Genomic DNA, 19,105 nt, shown 5'->3' on the forward strand with positions numbered 1-19,105 from the left:
GAAAATACTGAAGTTTATTATTTAAGTGGCTTTTTTCCACACTTTGGTGGAGATTTAGTATCTATCCGTCTACCCCACCCCTTTTAGATGAAAGCCAGAATTGAAGAGCTGAACTCATTCAGATTTTTGCCTGCCTTACAGCTAAGTTCAGACAATGGCCCCTTAATCTGTTCTAATATGACCATTCATTTCAGCTCTAGTATGCCCATTTATATAGTAATCATCTATATTTCTGTCTTAAAGAGCTAGGCGGATGGAGGGATGAATTTACGTTTTATGTAAAATATGTATGTTTTTAAATGCTGCTGTGCATATAGACAATGCATATGTATATATAGTAACATGGAAAGGAATTCCAATAGCACTGGCATAACTATACTTCCATTGACGTCAGTAGGAGTGTTACTACTGACTTCTCTCAAAGGAGAGAGGCCAACACTGAGCGCTTTTGATAATCTCTCTGTGTGGTCTAAGTAAAATATTTGTCTACGTACAGCCAGATATAAGGTATTATTCTGTACTTATATAGGAGTGTGAGCACACACATACCCATCGGTGTGACAATTTCATTAGTACTGTAGTGTAATAACCAAGAGACAATATTGTGCTGCACACACAGAGTATCACACACCAGTTTTATCACTGATCTGATGTTTTTCTTAAGTATGCATTCTTGGAAAGGGTTAAAACTCATAATCACAAAGGGTCGTTTGTGTACACACTTTTCTGGATCAGAAATTTTGACAGGCATCCTGGATAGCTTTCAGTATTTTGCTAACCCATTTGTTAGAAAGAGGCAACGTGGGGCAGATGGGAGAGATGCTACTTGATATCGGGAGCAGTTTTTTCCCCACTTTCGTGTTTAAACCTCATGCTTCTTTTTAATAGAAAAAGAAGCAGTAGTTACATCCACAGTGTCAGGGTGGGACCAATGGACACAAATTCTGACCTGCAAAAACTGAGAGAAATATCCTATTTATCTCCATAAAGAGAAACAGAGGCTGAAATGAGAGAAAAGATGTGCAAAGAAAATGCTTCTGTTTGAGACAAAACTTGAAAGAAGACATAAAAACAGGGATTACCTATGGTACTTGCCCTCTACCTATTTTTGGGGGGAAGAAACAAATGCAATAAACACTGCAAGGAACGATCCTACCATGTTTGTTTGTTCATGATCTCATATTTGTAACCTTTGTTACCTTATCTCCCCTAGTTTAATTTTTCGCTGAAGTTATGGCACGTCTAGACTGAAGGCTCTTTGTGGTAAGCAAACTAACATGTATATCCTTGTTCTGTAAAAACAGAAATATGATGATTTTCTCTAAAGTATGTTGACCTGTCCTCTCACTTCTCTTTACTCTGCAGGTGCTTTTCACTGTGCTCTCATAGGTGAAGTGCATGAAAGTGCACAAACAATTTAAAAAATACCCTTTGCTCAGACATGTTCAAAGCTACAGGTGGCCTGTTATCTGTCAACCAGAGTGATCTACATGGGTGAATAGTTAGTCCATGTGTATTACATTTTTGTAGTCATTCATAGGAAGTCTGGACAGGCTACTGGATTGAGCACTGATCTAGAAGCTGGAAGAATTGGGTCCCATTAGTTGCTGCATAAATTTAGGCAAGTCAGTTCACCTTTGACTCCATTTCTCAGGCTGTAAAACGGAGATAAAGCACTGAGAGACCATTGAAAAAGTAGTTTGAAAGAATGAAGTGTGCAGCTGCTGTTTTTATTATTATTTGGGAGCAGGCCTGTATATCACACTAAATCTGTTTTTGGGGCAACTCAGTAGAGTCCACCATTACAAAAGGAAACCTAGTTGTGGAAGAGAAAAGTATTGCTCTCCTTAGTTAAAGAGAAGGTGACTTTCTTCAGGGATCATAGGGAGTTTTCAGCCGGGGACAAACTTTGTGCTTCAATCAGACAAAAGCTTGGAGCATTTGTTACCTTTCATTAAAATAATCTGTTCTTTCTGTACTGAAGGTTTGCCTGATAGCGTAAGCAACATCAATATTAAATTTATAAATGTTAATTCCTTTAATGCATGTGATTAAGATGTGTTTGGTTGGATACTTTTGTGTTGATAAAACCGAAGTCTTTACATGAGAACAATTCCGTGCCATTGCTTTATAGTGTGCAGTACAGTATGATGATATTGAGAGTTAGAGATACATAGACAATTATCAATACTGTCTCTAGTGTATCCATGCCCTCTGATTTTGCTGACATTACTGGTTCTAGATATACTGCTAGATTTGAATTACCAAATATGAGCAACACACTTTCACTAAAATAGCTATGAAGTGCATTTTTGGCTGTTTGTGAAAATTTTTCGTAAGTTTTATTTGCTGATAAGCAGCAGCTGTTACCATATTATCAATTAGCATTAAATTGGCATCTTTGGGGTCAGCTGGTACACATAGGAAAAGACCTGCTCTCAATTAAGTTTTACATTATGCTGAAAGTTTCAGAGGGAATTCACACATTCCTAAAAATGTTAGATTTCCTTTAGGTATGGGTAAAAGCCAGCACGTTATTGTTCTGGAGGTAGCCCCACTATATATATATATATATATATATATATATATATATATATATATATATATATATATATATATATATATCTCCTTACCCCTCTATCTCTTATCATAAAATCTTGCAAAAAAGTATTTGTATTTTGAGTCACTGTTGGCTGAGGAACAGCTCTGCACCAAATCCTAAAGATAGGAACTAATAGCTCACAGGACTGAATCAAGACTCCTGGGTTCTGTTCCTGGTTCTGCTCCCAACTTGCTGATCCAACTTGTTCAAGTCTCTGAAACTCTTCCGGCCTGAATTATACCCCTTCCACAAATGGATCCGAGATGCATCTTAGTCACAGCTATGTTAATGTTTGTAAAGCACACTGAGCTCCTTAGATTGAATGGAAAAGTATAAATACTAGTATTATTATTAAGGTTTCCATAAGTTTATTATATCAAGATCAGTCACCCTTAAGGTTTTATCATGGCTATAAATGCTTTATTTATAAGCATCTGATTTAAGTAATCTGTCGCACTGGTGAGTTTATTTTCTTTTATTTCCACTTGACACAAGATGGTATTTTGATTTAATAATGACTCTAGGACAAAAATATTATCTTCTTATTTCTACAATTACTGTATAGATAAACTTGCTCTTTCCCATGAGTATGCTATATACATATAATAAAAATACGGTTGTGTGTATGTATACGCTTCTTCCCTTCCTGGTCTGGGAGAAATTCCCCATACTTTAAATTGGGAAAACTACTGAAGCAAGTCACATCTCTAAACCAGAAGAAAACTTTTAAGTGTGACCACTGTATATGTCTATATATGAATCCACTTTTTTAACATATCAAATAGTTGATTTTTTACAAGCTGCAAAGCCTGCTGTATAACACTGAGTTCATCGAAGTGCCATGTGATTGCTTAGATGCTTGATGTATGCTGTTGCTTACATTCTTATGTTCACTATACCATGATCAGATTGGCGCATTTATAGAGTCAGAATTAAAACTAGGATTATAGCTAACCTTTTAAGATCTGGTGTAATAGAAACTCTGTATTACTAGCAGTGTAAAGATGTCTAACTGGCTTAAAAAAAACTTGGTAGAATGTTTTGAGTGAAGTGTTGATATTAAATTTGGCCTGAAAAGGGTTCAGCCTGTCTTAGTACTAGAGCAAATTCATTTTCAGAAGTCTGTTCTATGAGATCTTCTACCTTATGCCAGATGGTATCCTTCTGTTCCTAAATATTTTCTCGTATGTGTGCAGTATTAAAAGCAAGACCCCTTTTCAATCACTATAGGGACTAATATTGTTTTTGGCCAGTATAACAGGTAGCCACATGATATAGTGTGACTAATATACAGAAACTCACAGAGACTGAAATTTTACTTGCTGTTAGGACAGGTGATTAAGGTTAATATGTGACCTTTACTATAGGTTTCACTAGCATAATAATAATCTTACTATTATATAGCTCTTTTCATCTGAAGGCTCCTTGAATGCAATGCAAACTTAACATTGATATGAAAAACTGTACAGTGATCTCTTATATCCTGTCTGCAGTAAAATACAGCAGCTGTTCAATAGCACATAACATCCCCAAACTTTTTAGAACGTTCAGTGATGAATGCTTAAAAAACTAGGACCAGATTTGCTAAACTGGGGTGCATTAAAGAAGCTGCTGAAATTCCAATTTAGGCAGATAAATCCTATATGCTGCCTGTCTTGAAGAGGTTCTTAGTAGTATGCCTCTCTCCCTGCCACCTATAAGAGCTGTAGGATGTTTACTTTGTCAGAAAAACAAGGCTTCCACGGCTAACTTTCGGTCAGTGATCTCCAACCTTTTTAACCACAGGATCACTTTTTCAATTTCAGAGTAATGTAAGATCTACCTCAACCCAAATATCCCTGCTCCACCTCTTCTCCGAGGCCTCACTCTGCTCCCTTCATCCCCCATCCTCATTCGCTTTCACCAGGCTGGGGTAGCGGGTTGGGGTGCAAGCTCTGGTCTTGGGCTAAAGGAGTTTGGAGTGTGGGAGGGGCTTCGGGCTTAGCCCAGAGTGGGGGATTGGGATCCGGGGGGGATTCAAGGTGCTAGCTCTGGGAGTTTGAGTGCAGGGGAACTCACATCTGGGAAAGGAGTATTTATGTGAGGTGAGAATATTCTCATTCTTGGAGAATATTCTCCAAAAGATTATTTCCTGAGAATTTTTGAGAATTTTCTAATTTTTCATTTCCTCTTGAAATAATATGTTGTATTCAACTTTTAGAACACCCTGAATGTTAAAGAGCTTTCTTGATCATTCAAGATAATTTGAGAACATTATAGAATGTTCCAGAATGTTATGGAACTTTCTAGAACATTCATGAGTCAGGAATTCTGACTGTTATGGAACTTTCTGGAAGCATCACAAAAAGTATATAAAGAGGCAATAGCACATTTATTCTCTTTTGTGAAAGGTGTAATTGTGTTTTCATCAGTATGAAAAGAAGAACTAAGCCTAAAAGTGATGGGTGGGATTATTTCCTTCATAAAACAGTTAAAGGCAAGGTGTTATATGAATGTAAGTACTGCAAAGCTGAATGCATTAGAAATGCGACAAGGATGAGAAAGCATATTTCCAATTGTTTGAAGAATATGGCTTACATCAAGGAAAAGGCAACAAAATTCTCAGAGTCCAGAAGCAGATCACCTTAACCATCAATTGCATCAGCATCTATAGAACACTGTGATAGTGCTTGTGAATTTACATCACCACCTTCCACATCTAGTTCAGCCAACGTGTCTCACTATATAAGTCACTACTTGAATTCTATAAATGAAACTGAAAACAAAGTTTTGGATAATTTTTTTGCATGAGCTATATTCTCATCGGGATCGCCTCTTTCACTGGTTGAAAATGAAGATTGCATTACTTTCATGCAAAAATTAAGACCATCTTACAAGATGCCATCCAGGTACACACTTTCTAACAAACTTTTAGAAGCTGAATATCAATGTGTTGATGCTCTTATAAAAACAAAAATTGCTGAAGCCTCTTCTCTTGCACTGAGGTGTAATGCTTGGAGCAACCGAAGAAATGAATCTGATATAAATTTTATTATATCAACACCCCAACCAGTGTTTTACAAGACCGTGGCAACTGATGTTGAACGCCATACTGCTAAGTACATGGCATTCCGTATGGAAGAAATAAGGACAGAAATAGGCACTGAAAAATTTGGTGCCATTGTCACTGATAATGCTGCAGCAACGGTGGAATCTTTATCAATGCTTAATGAAAAATACAATCACATTGCTATGTACACTTGTGCTGCTCATAAACTAAATTTGTTAATTGATGACATCAGTAACTTAAAATCTGTTCAAGAAACTGAAGCTACCTGTAAAACTATTGTGAAGGAAATTAACAAATCGCAAGTTTTACGAGCTCATTTTACTGCATTTCAAAAAGAGAAAAATCAAACGTGTACACTTAAATTGCCAGTTAAAACTAGGTGGGGTTCCATTATATATTGTTTGAAAACCTTATTGAAATAAAAAAAGTCTTAAAATGCCTTGCTGTCCATGAAGATTTACAGACTAAACTGAGAAAACATACCAGGAATTCAATCCTGGATGAAGATGTATTCTGGGTACGGATCCAAAGACTGCATGCACTGATCATTCCTGTTGTTAAATGGATTACACTACTTGAATCTGACCAGCCAAAAATGAGCAAAGTTCCTGAATGTTTCAGGGAATTAAGCGATCATTTTGATAGGCTACTTCCCGAAAGTCCACTTACCAAACAAGAAAAACAGGATGTGATGAAAAGTTTTGAAAAAAGAAAAGATATGGCTCTAAAAGACATTCACTATGCTGCAAATATTCTAGATCCAAAATTCAATGATGAGTGCCTTACTAGAAATGAACATATACAAGGAACTGAATTCATCGATAAATTAGTCACAAGAATGTATGGCACTAATCACTCAGCAAAAGTCATTGCAGAGCTTGCAGAGTATCATGATAAAGAAGGTTTTTTTGGAAAATCATATGTAACAAAATCAGCAGGCTCAGTAGATCCAGTAACATGGTGGAAAGGTATTAGCTATGATCAAAATTAGGGAAAGCAGCGATCAACATATTGAGTATGCCACCAACAGCAGCAGCAACTGAAAGAAGTTTCAGTACTTACAGTATCATTCATAATGCAAAAAGAAACAAGTTAACACAAGAAAGGGCAGGCAAGACCATAATATAAAGCTTCTTAAAAACCCAAATGGTGCTCCATTGAAATCCCCAAGAGAAAAATGAAACAGAACCAAAGAAATGAGGAAGAAGAAATTGATGATGCTGAAGAGAGAGAAGAAGTCAAAGAAGAGGATATGTATGAGGAAGAAGAAGAGATAGAAATATATGTCAGATTCAGAAAGTGCAGATTCTGATTAGACTTGTATTCAGTCCAGAAAGTTAAAAATATTTGTATCTTGCAACAGAAGATTTGTAATAAAAGTTCTAGTAATTTAAACCTCTGTCTTTTTTTCTTTACTTTCCTGAATTTTCATTTTACCAATTGGAAACTTTCATGATTCTTGAAGTTTTATTAAAGAAAGATATTATTATAAATAGTAAAATTCTTTAAAAACTATTTAACAAGTATTTAAGAGAAACTTCTCAAAAATTCGCGCATTGGAGAATATTCTCAAGAACATTCTCGAGAATATTCTCCAAAAGTTTATTCCTGAGAATTTAACATCACTAGGCAGGAGATTGGGTGCAGAAGGTTCGGGGCTGGGACAGGGGTTCAGGAAGCAGGCTCTGGCTGGGCATTATTTAACTGAGATAGCTTCTGGGTGGTGGAACAGTGGGGTTAAGGCAGGCTTACTCCTGCTCTGGCCTTGTACCACTCCTGAAAGCAACTGGCATGTACAGCAATGGCTCCATGGGGCAATGTGCTGACCCTCATCTACAGCCACTGAGCCTACAGCTTCTACTGGCCATGGTTCCCCGTTATTCATCAATGAGAGCTGCAGGAGAGGTGTCTGTAGGCAAGGACAGCATGTGGAGACTCCCTGCTCTGCCCTTCTCAGGGGCTGCAAGGACATGCCAGCTACATCCAGGAGCTGCAATTACCATAGGGATAACGGCTCCAGCCATGACAGGTTAGGCATTTTAAAACAGACTACTCAAACAATTAAAAGCATAAGTGAGAAATGAAAATTAAGAAATGCACAGACCAGTCAAAAATCACACCTAACATTTTGAAAGCAGTAAAATAAATAATGCCTCTCCCCACCACTTATCTGTTGGGTCGGGAGATGAGAGGGAAGGACAGTCTGTGTTTGTGAGAATGACAGAAACACACACACTGTGTGAGAGTGACAGAGATTTGCATTGCCAAGCTCCCTCCATCCTCTTCTCTCTGTAAGGAGATGGGGTACCAAAGTGGGGGAGGAGGGACATCCTGACGTCAGTGCCTCCCTTCTCCCTCCCACACTCTGCACAGCAAGCAGGAGGCTTCCGGGGGGAAGGGGCAGTTCCAAGGCAGAGGGCAGGAGCAGCATGACAGTGGGTGGAGGGGCCACTGAAGTGCCAGCCCTTGATAGCTTCCTGGCCAAACCAGTCAGGATCACTCATCAGAGGCTCCAAGATCTACTGGTAGACCCCAATCTACTGGTTGATGACCACCACTTTAGGCATTCAAGTGTCAAATTCTGCTCGGTTACTGTGAGTGACCATGGGTAATAAAGTATCCTATTCTTTAAAAAGATAATTGATTCAATGCAACTTTGTTTAAATTGAGTGCCCATTCTTGATATATGTAAATAGCTCTTCTTGATGATAAAAATAAGTTTTTGTTCTAGACAAACAGGCTGCAGCTTTATTAAGTAACTCATCTTAAGTAATGTTAATTATCTATCCAGCAATAACTCATCCACTAGCTTGTGCTGTCTGGTGGAGGGTTGCCCTCAGCCTCCATCTCCCTCCATGTGACACTAGTATTAAGGCCGTGATTCCAATGCCTATCAGTCATACAGGTTATGGGGATTGTCACCTTTTGGTACCAGAATTTAGGAGCCCCATCCTTATTGTCTATCATCTTTAGAGACTGCCTTCACCTAAATTCACTTCCAGGGAAATTAATGTAGAGGAACTAGTCCTCTTATTGATATATTGCCTCTAATTCCAACAGGATGAATTCTACAATCTCACCTACTCTCTGATGGACCAGGCAACCTACCCCCTCCAACCCACTGTCTAGAACGAACTGGCAATGAGGGGGAAATTCCGTTCCAATCCCCCAAGGTGGAAGGGTATGATGCCCACAGTAAAGGCCCCAAAGCAGGTCTTACTCTAAGCCCACATGAGGTGAAGAAAAGGGGAATCTTCCCTGATGGCACAGAATGGCACCTCAGGTAAGAGAAAGGTTTTATAAGACTACTGTTGAATAAATGGGAACCAAATGGTTTACAAAGCACCCGTCTGAATAGCCAAGAAGCCTCCCAGAGTGCATAGAAGGATGGGAGAAATCAGTGGGTGATACAGTTCTTTAAAAGAGCCAGGTGTTTCCTTTTCCCTGCTGTCCCAGACAAAGCCTCCTCACCTCCTCACCTGCATGAGGAGATAAGTGGAATGTACTGGCACTTCAGGAGATTATCCATTTTAAAAGTTTTGCTGCCTTTTTTCTATCTGCCTAACAATAACTAAAGGACAGAGTCTAATCTCAGAGGGGCATTGGTGTGTGTCTTGAAAAATGTGCTACTATGCAAGAGCATTTTTCAGCATCATCTTTAGTGTTCATTATGCACTGAGTCTTGCCCAATTAGCTCCATGTAAAATTTTACCAATAAAAATCCTAGATTATAATCACACCAACATTGTTAGTGACAGTTGCAAAGCAAAGGATGAGTTAGCAATATTTTATTTTACTGAGTTCATTTCTCCAAAGACAATTCTGTGCTGTTCTTGTTAGCATGTTACATTAAATAGTGAAAATGGCCAGCAATAGATGGTTGGAGTGATATAACATACTTGATAAAATATTTTATACAAAAAAACCTGTAAATATTAAATAATATTATAGCTGTTTGTGATACACAAAATATTATCCTAATTATTGAGTTAGTTGGACGTAAGAAGGAAAACAGACCTTAAGCATTAGATGCTGTGACAGCCATGTTTTGCTTCTGGTAATCTAGGATATTGCTTGATTTTTCAGACAGCGTTAAAACCAGGCATACTGTAGTTTTTAAAAAAAGGCTAATCTGCTATGAAGCATTATAACAAAGTATCTAAAAGGAGATCATGGAATAACTTCTATTGACCTATTTCTAAATTTGTGTTAGAGTTCAGATTTTTGAGAAATTTCAATTACATTCGTGTCCATAGGGGTGTGTAATATTTTGTCCGTATCACATTTTAGCAAGTATTTTATCACCCAGGAGTGCAGTTGTGATTCTTGGAGAATAATAACACACAAGCTTTATTCTCAAGCCTGGGAGACTGTTATCCTGACCTCTGTTTACTGCTATTAAACACAGAAGATTTACTTTGAAGCATTCATTTAAGGAGGTGAGTTATTATTCCTTTGCTTGACCTTAGCCCATCGTGTATATATCATGGTGTTCTATAAGACCATTGTACGCAAGAAAATTAGTTTAAAAATAAGAAAAAGAGAAAAGTAGGGAAGGCAATTATAATTCGTATTTATCAAAAGTTATGCCAATTAAGTAATCCGTTTATAATCTTATTTTTTTCTAAAAAAATACATTTTGCATAGATTTAATTGATCAATGGTACAGGTGGCTTGAAATTAACCCTAATCTTCCATTTAGAATGTTATGCTAGCTATTGCTTATATTTATTAGTAGAAAACATGATTCTTAAAAGCATAAAAAATTGTTTTCAAGCTGTTCCCTTAATGAACTGGAAATAGTAATCCTGTCAAATATAATACAGAAATAGTGATATAAGCCTATGGCATCTATTCGTTACTGGAGAACAAAAGCCTTCATCCATTTCCTTTAGAGAATGACATTTTTGTAATTCGCTGCCCATTTCATTTGTTCTAAAAGGACTTCGTAGTTTGACAAATATCCCACAGAAATGGCTTCTGATGCTTGATAGGATAATGTGCAGCCCCTTAGGACAAGGGCAAAGGCAGCAAACTTATCATCCTTTAGTTTAGCTTAGCATGGGTCAGTAACAGTGCCAGGGGTGACAGAAGATGTTAAAGTGTGGGAAGCAAGAACTAAGAGCTGTAGGAGGGTAGTTTTTATAGTTTATCCTTTCTTTTACCACGAAGCTGCAGAGACAGCTTGAATCACATTGTTGATTTGGTTCATTGCACGCCACAATAACTGCTCCAGTAGGAGGAGAAGAAAAAAAAAACACTTATGGGTCATTCTCACCAATATTGTGTGACATTTCAGCACTTATCCTAGAAGAGGAGGAAATACATGTTTAATATTTTAGCTTCAAGTTAATATTTTAAAAATGCATTATCCCACTTGGAGGTCTGGTGTGTGAGAAATCTGTGGAATATCGCCATGAGACTGATGGAGGAACAAAGGGTTCAGCATGTTTTGTTGTGTTCTGTAACTTGTTCTGAGTCACTTTCTCCAGCAAAGCGAGAAAAGAATAAGCATTGGCTCCTGTGGAGTGTTACATTTAAAAATCAACAAGCTAAACTTTAAAATCATGATGATGGCTTTCATTCATCAATAGCTGCAAACCATTTAGAAATGTCATTTTAGAAATGTGTTTAACAGAGTTAGTTCTTCCCGAGTAGTAAATTGTTTTCCCTCTGTTATAGATCTTATAAGATTGGTTCTGATCTTATTAGACACTGCGCAAAGAATTCCCTCTGAGTGCTATTGGAGTGACTGGGCATTTGAGTAGGATCAGGCCCTTGATTTTTATCTTGGTTGCAAATTGTGGTGAGCTTTATAGTAATCCAATGATTCCTGCAATTCATTATTTCAATGTCAAATTGCTAAACATTTGCTCAGAATACTAGAATGCTAACTATTGCCCTTAGTTATAGTGCCTTTTAAGTAACATAGGCATTTATATATCCATGCCAAATGCATGTTATTGTTTGGATAAATGAAACCCACAATCAATCATAATTGGTTTGTATAATGATGAGGGAGTTTGTGAACCACAGGTGGCTCAGTTGGTGAACTGGACTTTGCATTTTGGTTTGCAGGAGTTAGAAGAAAACTAATCTTTTCACATTATTTTGAAGGATCAAATCTGATTAATCTGAGCCTCCCCACAAATCTGATTAATCCGAGCCTCCTTCCTTATCTCTTCTTTGCCCCTCAATCCTCCCCCCCCCCCCCGTTCCAATATCTAATTTGTTAGTTCATCATTTGTTAACTTTCTTCATTATATTCCTTTGTTATATATGGTCATTCCAATTCACTTATGATCTGAAGAAGTGGGTCTGCCCCATGAAAGCTCATCACCCTAATAAACTATCTTGTTAGTCTTTAAAGTGCTACATATTTTTTTCTTTTGTTTTACCCACACCAAGAGACACCTTTCCCCTTGACAACATGGGGAAATTGTAGTCCAATTTTCAAGTTGGCTTGAGCACTTAGGATCTTAAGTCACTTAGGTTAACAGAATTGAAAACAATTTCTTCTCATTGAACTGCCTCCATCCTGTCTCTTAACTGCACTTTTGAAAATAAGTCTTTTTTAATCACATAGGCCATTGTAAAAATTTTACTCCTTGTCTTCAGGTTGGCCCTGGGGCTTGGTTTTGTGGGAGAACATCCATTGCTCATGTACACAATTGTGACATAAAGTTAAATAATACTCTAGCCTAAATCTCATGGCTCAGAGTGATTGAATTGTGAATATTTTTCAGAGATTCAATACAAATTTGACTGTGCAGCAAATTACATTGCATTTTGGTTTAAAAGGTTTCCCAATAAACTTTTCCATGCATATTTCCCGACACAGTGAAAGCTGTACATGCTCTTTGACCCCATACGGCCACATCCACTAGAGATTAATTACAGAAATTCTCCTCACTGCATTTGTGACTCTGCTTAAATCAGACCCATTTTACAAAGGAAACTAAACAATTTTATAGTGTTAGAACAGATCACATGAATAAATGTGTTGTAAGAGTCAGATTATACTGATATGAGAACCTATGAAGGGACTGATTCAGCACAGAAGGACTGAAAGTTTTGACATGGTTTAATGAGCTGTATGCTAACTCCATCTGAGTAATTAACAGTCTTGACAGTCCTTCTCAACACAGATATCATCTGTAAGAATGTTTAATTCTATGAGTATCAACAGTTTTTGCATTCAAGGTAGATACAGATCTGGATAGGTGGTGGGTGGTTTTTGTTTGTTTAGTTTTGTTTTTGTTTGTTTTGGTTTTTTTTGTTAAGTAGTAGTAGTAACTATATTTGTGTATCATTGGTCACTAAGGGCCACATTTTCAGATGTGGGCACTAATTTTTTACTGTGCTTGTTTTTTAGTGAATACCCAAATTAAGACACCTTGTCACTCTCTTCTAGTGGTGTGAAGGAGTGGCAGCTTACATTTGGTTCAGCTTCCCTGAAAACAGGTGCAAGGCATCCTGATGCAGGCATTCACAATTCATGGACACTTGTGAAAATATTAGTAATGAAAATACCAAAACATAAAATGCTCAAACATTTAGCTAGGTAAAAATTAAAAATTCTATACCAGTTGCATGATTTATTAGAAAGGATGTGTGTAAATACGTGTATTGCTGATATGAACAAAGGAACATGAGATAGATATGATAAGATAATTAAACTTCCTTTAAAAACTTTTACCCATGCTTCCTGGCAGGGCTGTTGGTCCAGTTTAGTTTGACAAGTGCATGTGGTTGGACTGTGAATTTGAAAGTCAGTATGAACACCAGATTCTCTCCTTCAGGCTTGGTAAGAGATCCTGACTGGAAACCAGAGTTTCAACCCATTTCCAGCCTCCAGCCAGAAAGTTAGAAGAGGTATGATAAGAAGAGCCACAATAGAAGCACACTTCTTCACAAGCAATGCCATTCTCTAAATGAATGCCCACACTTTCAAAACCTATAAACAGCACTGGACCTCTCCTCATGATTTGTTCCAGGTCAACTAGCACCAATGGCCTGAGTAGATTACAGAGCACAGAATGTGTGTGAAGACCAAATTGTCTTTATACCTTCAGAAACTTTAACTGGAATCCAGAGTCTCAATCCACTTCCAAGGAAACTAGAAGCTATATAGAGGCAGCCACTCTCACCAGGTGTTGCCATGCTCATGACCAGTGGCCAGGCATCCCACTGGGCCATCCTGCCCAATCCCACTGGAAACTGCCCAAGTTGCAACCTTTGTAATTTATACCCCACAAAGCTAGACCCTCCCGGATGCTCTATGAACAGAGAAAAAGCCCACACAGGAGCTTACCAATTTTGCTATGTGGGAAAAATCCCTTCAAGCCCCCAGAGCTGGCAATCTAGACCCAGGGATCAACAGAGACACAACAACTAGATGATTGTGGAAAGGGGGGGCTGACATAGGGAGCCCCTAGAATACTCCCCTTGGTAGACAACTGTATTATCTTACCTCATTCCCTCCAGCCCCAAACCCATCTGTCTTTCGCAGCAGCACTGGGCTGGACAGATCCCAGAGTTGTGGCCCTTAACACTGTGTGAAATAAGTGGGGAGAGTGAAATGAGCAGGACTATTGGCTCCAGACTGAAAACAAAGGGAGGAGAAAATGGGAAAGGAAAAGAGGGCAAGGAGAATGTTGAACTCTAGCTTAACTGCTTCCACTTGAGATCATTTTCTTCCTGTCCCCCACCCCAGAAAGTGCCCCCACTCTGTGTGTGCCCTGGCATGCAAAGTGAGCATTTCCCTGAGATGCCAGGGAAGAGGTAAGGCCTGGAGGATTTCTACCACACTCAAATATATGTGCTGTTAAGTGGGACCTGTGGAAGGCTTATTATGCCCAGGACAGAACCTACTTCTCCTCCAAGCAGCTAGTAAATATGCCTCGCTTCAGGATTGATCTCTGAAAGCTCTGAAGCAAAATACCTAGTCACCAGTTTCAATATCAACAGGTGGTGGGGGTGGAATATGAGTGGAGATAAAATTTCTGTGAATTGGCAATCTCCCTCTCTGGCTTCCTTAAGGAGTTTTAAGTTCAGCTCATTTTCAAATTCCACCCATGACTATTACTTCATAACAGTAGCCTGTTGAGCATTTATTACCTTATACAGCTGTGTAAAGTACCACATTCCTTTGTGGTACTAAGTAAGGGTATGTCTAGACTACATGGCTCCGTTGACGGAGCTATGTAGCTGAGTTTACTAGACATAGGAAAATGAAGCAGTGATTTAAATAATCACCGCTTCATTTACATCAAAATGGCCACTGCGCTATGCCGATCAGCTGTTTGGCGGCACAGAGCGGTAGTCTGGATGCTCTGTGGTTGACAAGGGAAGCCTTTGTCGACCGCTCTAGTAAACCTCATTTCATGAGGCATAACGGAGCGGTTGACAAGGGCTTCCTTTGTCAACCGCAGTGCATCCAGACTACCGTGCTGTACCACCAAACAGCTGATCGGCACAGCTTGGCAGCCGTTTTGATGTCAATTAAGTGGTGATTATTTAAATCGCCACTTCATTTTCCTATGTCTAGTAAACTCATCTACATGGCTCCATCAACAGAGCCATGTAGTCCAGACATACCCTAAGTGTGTAGTGATTATCTAGGAGGAGGTGGAAGAAACAGAATCTCATATTTTTTCCTTTTAATACAGTAGGCACATTTGACGCCATGTGTTAACTGGCAGGCCCCTGAGAGCAGCAAATTTGGCTGGAGAGCAGTTTGAACCATTCACAGTCCTTTCTGCATGAAGGATGAGGGGGCAAGTGCAGCCTCCTACAATACCAAAAGTGAGCTGGGCTCCCCTGGAGGAAGAGTAAAACCAAGCCAGATTGGAAATTCATTAGTTCAGTGATTTACTGGGCAGCCTTCTCTAGATTAGCTCCACAGAAGTCCAATCTAGAATTTAAAGCTACCTCCCCAAGCAGAAACACTTAGGAGGTTGACAACATTGCTATCTTCTACCAGGCTGAATCTTTCCTTGTGATACAGATTCCCTTTGGATATTACAATGTGTCTCTGGGTGTGAACGTGACCCACTATCTTATTTAAAACACTTGGCTTTCCAGTACTTTAATATTAAAGTGTTCCTCATGGTATCACTACACACTGGAATTCATCTTTTTCTAAGAGTGCATTTGTTCTATGAAAGAAACAGTCCTTTTATTTTTAAGTTAAAATTCCCAGATGATTGTATTCATATATCATGCAAATTTTTACATGTTGATGGACATAACTTTTCTACTTAACAGATCGTATTCCTGGCTATGCTTGTCACCGGTTTAAGCAATCCATGTGTAATTGATTTATCCAGTAAAAAAGATAACATTTGCTTTAAGCTCTTCTGATAGCTTTACAGCCTTTACATTAGCAGAAATACTTCCGTCTCCACTGTCATTCTTGTAAAATATAATTACGATGTATCCATCACAGATTAAAAAAAAAACCAGAGATAGTGGGAGACAATGCTAATTTTCCCCTGAGTTCAGCACTGCATGAGTGTCACATTATCCAGCTCTCTCTATATTGGCCCACCAAACAGTGCTCCCATCTCTGGACTCGGGTTATCCATAGCCCACATTTTCTAGTAGGACTTGAGGTTTTTCTGATTCAGAAGTAAACACAGTAATGTTCTTGCAGGTGAATAAAATTGCAAACTTCTCTTTCATTGCATCAGATAGCGCTATAAAATAAAAAAATAATCATTTAAACTTTTTTCAGGATCTGAGGTTGAAAAATACAAGAACAGCTGAAGGAAAAATCAGCTTTTGCCTGGAAAGGATATTCAAACACAAAATAAGGCTGATGGGTGTGGTAATTTAAGGGTGCCAAATATACAGGACCTCAGAAGACATTGGGTGGCCTCTATTTCCCTGTCTGTGCTCTGTAGTGTAATCAGTAGACCTGCATGTGTTCATGTCCTTTAGTACCAACTGCTCACAAGCAGGAAGGAAAGCTGAAATGGTGGAATTCTAATGGGTTTTGATTGTTATGTCTTAGTGATTATTACTTTCAGATCCATAAAAAGACTTTCCTCATTTAACATTTACACACAAATAAAATGTTCACTTTCCAAGGTGACACAGAAGTCTGTTAGGCTTTTTAGTTCCAACATATGTGAGGCTTTAATTGGCAACCCACAAACTGTACATCAGCTAAGTAGCACTCAGAAGTGTGACATTAAAGGAGTCAAGGAAACTCTCCCTTTCTAGCTGAGCATAACAAGCCTAACGTGAATTTGCCTAACTGAGAGAAACCCTCCTCAGCAACAGTATAACAGGCCACTTGCCTCTTGAGCACCCACTCCTGGGTAGTGGTCACTGTACAGCTTTCTGCCTCTGTTCCTCCTCTTACTACTGTCAAAGGTAATTCGATCACTCTCTTTGTAAGAGTCCAATTTGCTTAATCCTGTGGGTAGGATACATACACACACTGGCCTTCCAGGCCCTATCTCCAGTTCAGCAAATCTCTCCCTTTGCAAATTTAATATAATCAAATTAGGAGTGAATGAGGATTTAGACTGGTAATCTCACTATAAAGGCAATTTTCCCTCTCTTGTTATTCACACCTCCGCATCAACTGCTGTGAGTGAGTCACATCCATCCTGACTAAATTGGCCTCATTAACACCGGTTCTGCACTTGATAAGTAACTTCCTTTTTTTGTTGTACTAGTACATATAATATATAAAATATCCCTGCCTCTGTAACTTTCACTGCAATTTAACTGATGAAGTGGGTTTTACCCACAAAAATTTATGTACTTAAATTGCAACAAGGGAGGTTTAGGTTGGACATTAGGAAAAACTTCCTAAATGTCAGGGTGGTTAAACACTGGAACAAATTGCATAGGGAGGTTGTAGAATCTCCATCTCTGGAGATATGTAAGAGAGGTTGGTTAGACATCTATCAGGGATGATCTAGACTGTACTGGGTCTAGGGCAGGGCACTGGACTTGATGATCTCTCAAGATTCCTTCAAGTTCTAGAATTCTATGATTCTATGATTCTAGGTTTATGACCTAATACATCCGTTAGTCTCTAAGGTGATACAGAACTGCTCTTTGTTCTCCCTTCTTAGGTAAGGGGTGTCCAGTCTTCCTTCCCAGAGCTGAGTCCTAGTTCACTGTCACTCCCAGGCTTTACTGAGCCAGTGTTCAGGATCTTTTCTGAGCTTTCCCCTCATATTTTCCTGCTGTCTTTCATAGGCAAATCAGCTCCCCACCATCAGGCTCTATCTAGGTGATAATAGGGCATGGGTGGATCAGAACAGTTCCTTCATAATAAGGCTTGGCTGGTTCCAGTCCTCCAGCACCTTGCAGGATCAAGCGCTAAGTGAACACCTGAGGGGCAATCACTTGAAACAAAATTCCATTGTGTTCCAGATTACCAACACTTCTGTTGTTTTTTTCCACTTAATTCTATGTGATTGGATTCTGGTTTTACTTGCTTGGTAGGTATGTGTGCAGAGTGGGGATGGTGGCAGGCAAGAAGTCTGTTGTGGTATTCCAATCATGTGCCAAGAATAATTGTTTGCTGCTTAAGAGAAATCCAATTCCAGATAAAACACCTTTTTGGTCCCCTTCTGTCATTTTATTTTATTTTATATATTTTAATTTGAGCTTTCCATTTTTGTGTGTGATTTGGACTAGAGGAAACTGCATATTGTAAAGGAAAGTGAATATTTCTCAAATCCAAAATGTTGAGGGACAGAGAGAAAATACAAGCAAGCTGAATACATTGATTATGCAGAATGCAAAAGTACTGAATGGTTAGGATTGGTGTGGCAGAATTGTGGTCCATAAAATTTAGATCTCACCCTAGATGTGTCTCATATCCGTGTCTGTTTGAGATGGATTATAAGGCAAAAAAAACCACATTTCATTTTCTTAGCATAAATGTTTCTAATAAAAAATACTTGACAAAGTTAGTAGGTTGGAGTAAGAAAGGCACTGGTAGTTTGGATTTGGATTTTTGTTTGTTTTAATATTTTTGACAAAACTGTAGATACATTGGTTGCTTGTTGGAACATTAATATGTATCATTTGATATTTATTTTAAATCTAAGCCTTTGCTTTTCTTCAATTGAAAGGGTATCAACTTGATACATTTTAACTGCCAAAAAAACTTCTAAGGCAAAACAATTCTGTCTGATTGTTTAAAATACATAAATGTAGATTTGATTTTAATTTACAATCATTCTAAATAAATAACACTGGATTTCTATAGTTCTTTTCTATAGTTGTTTGCAAAAAATTAAAACTCATAATGCTATTGGGGAAATTGTATTACTGTATTTTTGCTACCCTTGTGCTACTTCTGCTCACCATTTTGAACTCTCTGTGGGCTTCAAGAAGACAGAGGCTACATTCCAGTCTGTCTAGAAAGTGTCCAGTACTCCAATGATCACTGCTGCTAATACTGTCCCCAAGACTATTGA

The 19,105-nt window shown here is 38.4% G+C and overlaps 2 long non-coding RNA genes across 3 annotated transcripts in view; both read left to right on the plus strand.

Moving 5' to 3' along the window:
• The first annotated feature begins 1,127 nt into the window (after window positions 1-1,127).
• On the plus strand, window positions 1,128-10,077 carry LOC112545035 (uncharacterized). The gene is made up of 3 exons (XR_003088412.2): window positions 1,128-1,263; window positions 8,712-8,934; window positions 9,961-10,077. It is a non-coding gene; the product is annotated as an uncharacterized LOC112545035 (long non-coding RNA).
• A 7,658-nt stretch (window positions 10,078-17,735) lies between these two features.
• LOC112545034 (uncharacterized) overlaps window positions 17,736-19,105 on the plus strand; it is a 42,841-nt gene continuing 41,471 nt past the window's right edge. For both annotated transcript variants that reach the window (XR_012902297.1, XR_012902296.1), the window contains exon 1: window positions 17,736-18,118. This is a non-coding gene — a long non-coding RNA (uncharacterized LOC112545034). The remainder of the gene's footprint in view (window positions 18,119-19,105) is intronic.

Source organism: Pelodiscus sinensis, chromosome 3 (genome assembly GCF_049634645.1).
Source record: "Pelodiscus sinensis isolate JC-2024 chromosome 3, ASM4963464v1, whole genome shotgun sequence".
NCBI lineage: Eukaryota > Metazoa > Chordata > Testudines > Trionychidae > Pelodiscus > Pelodiscus sinensis.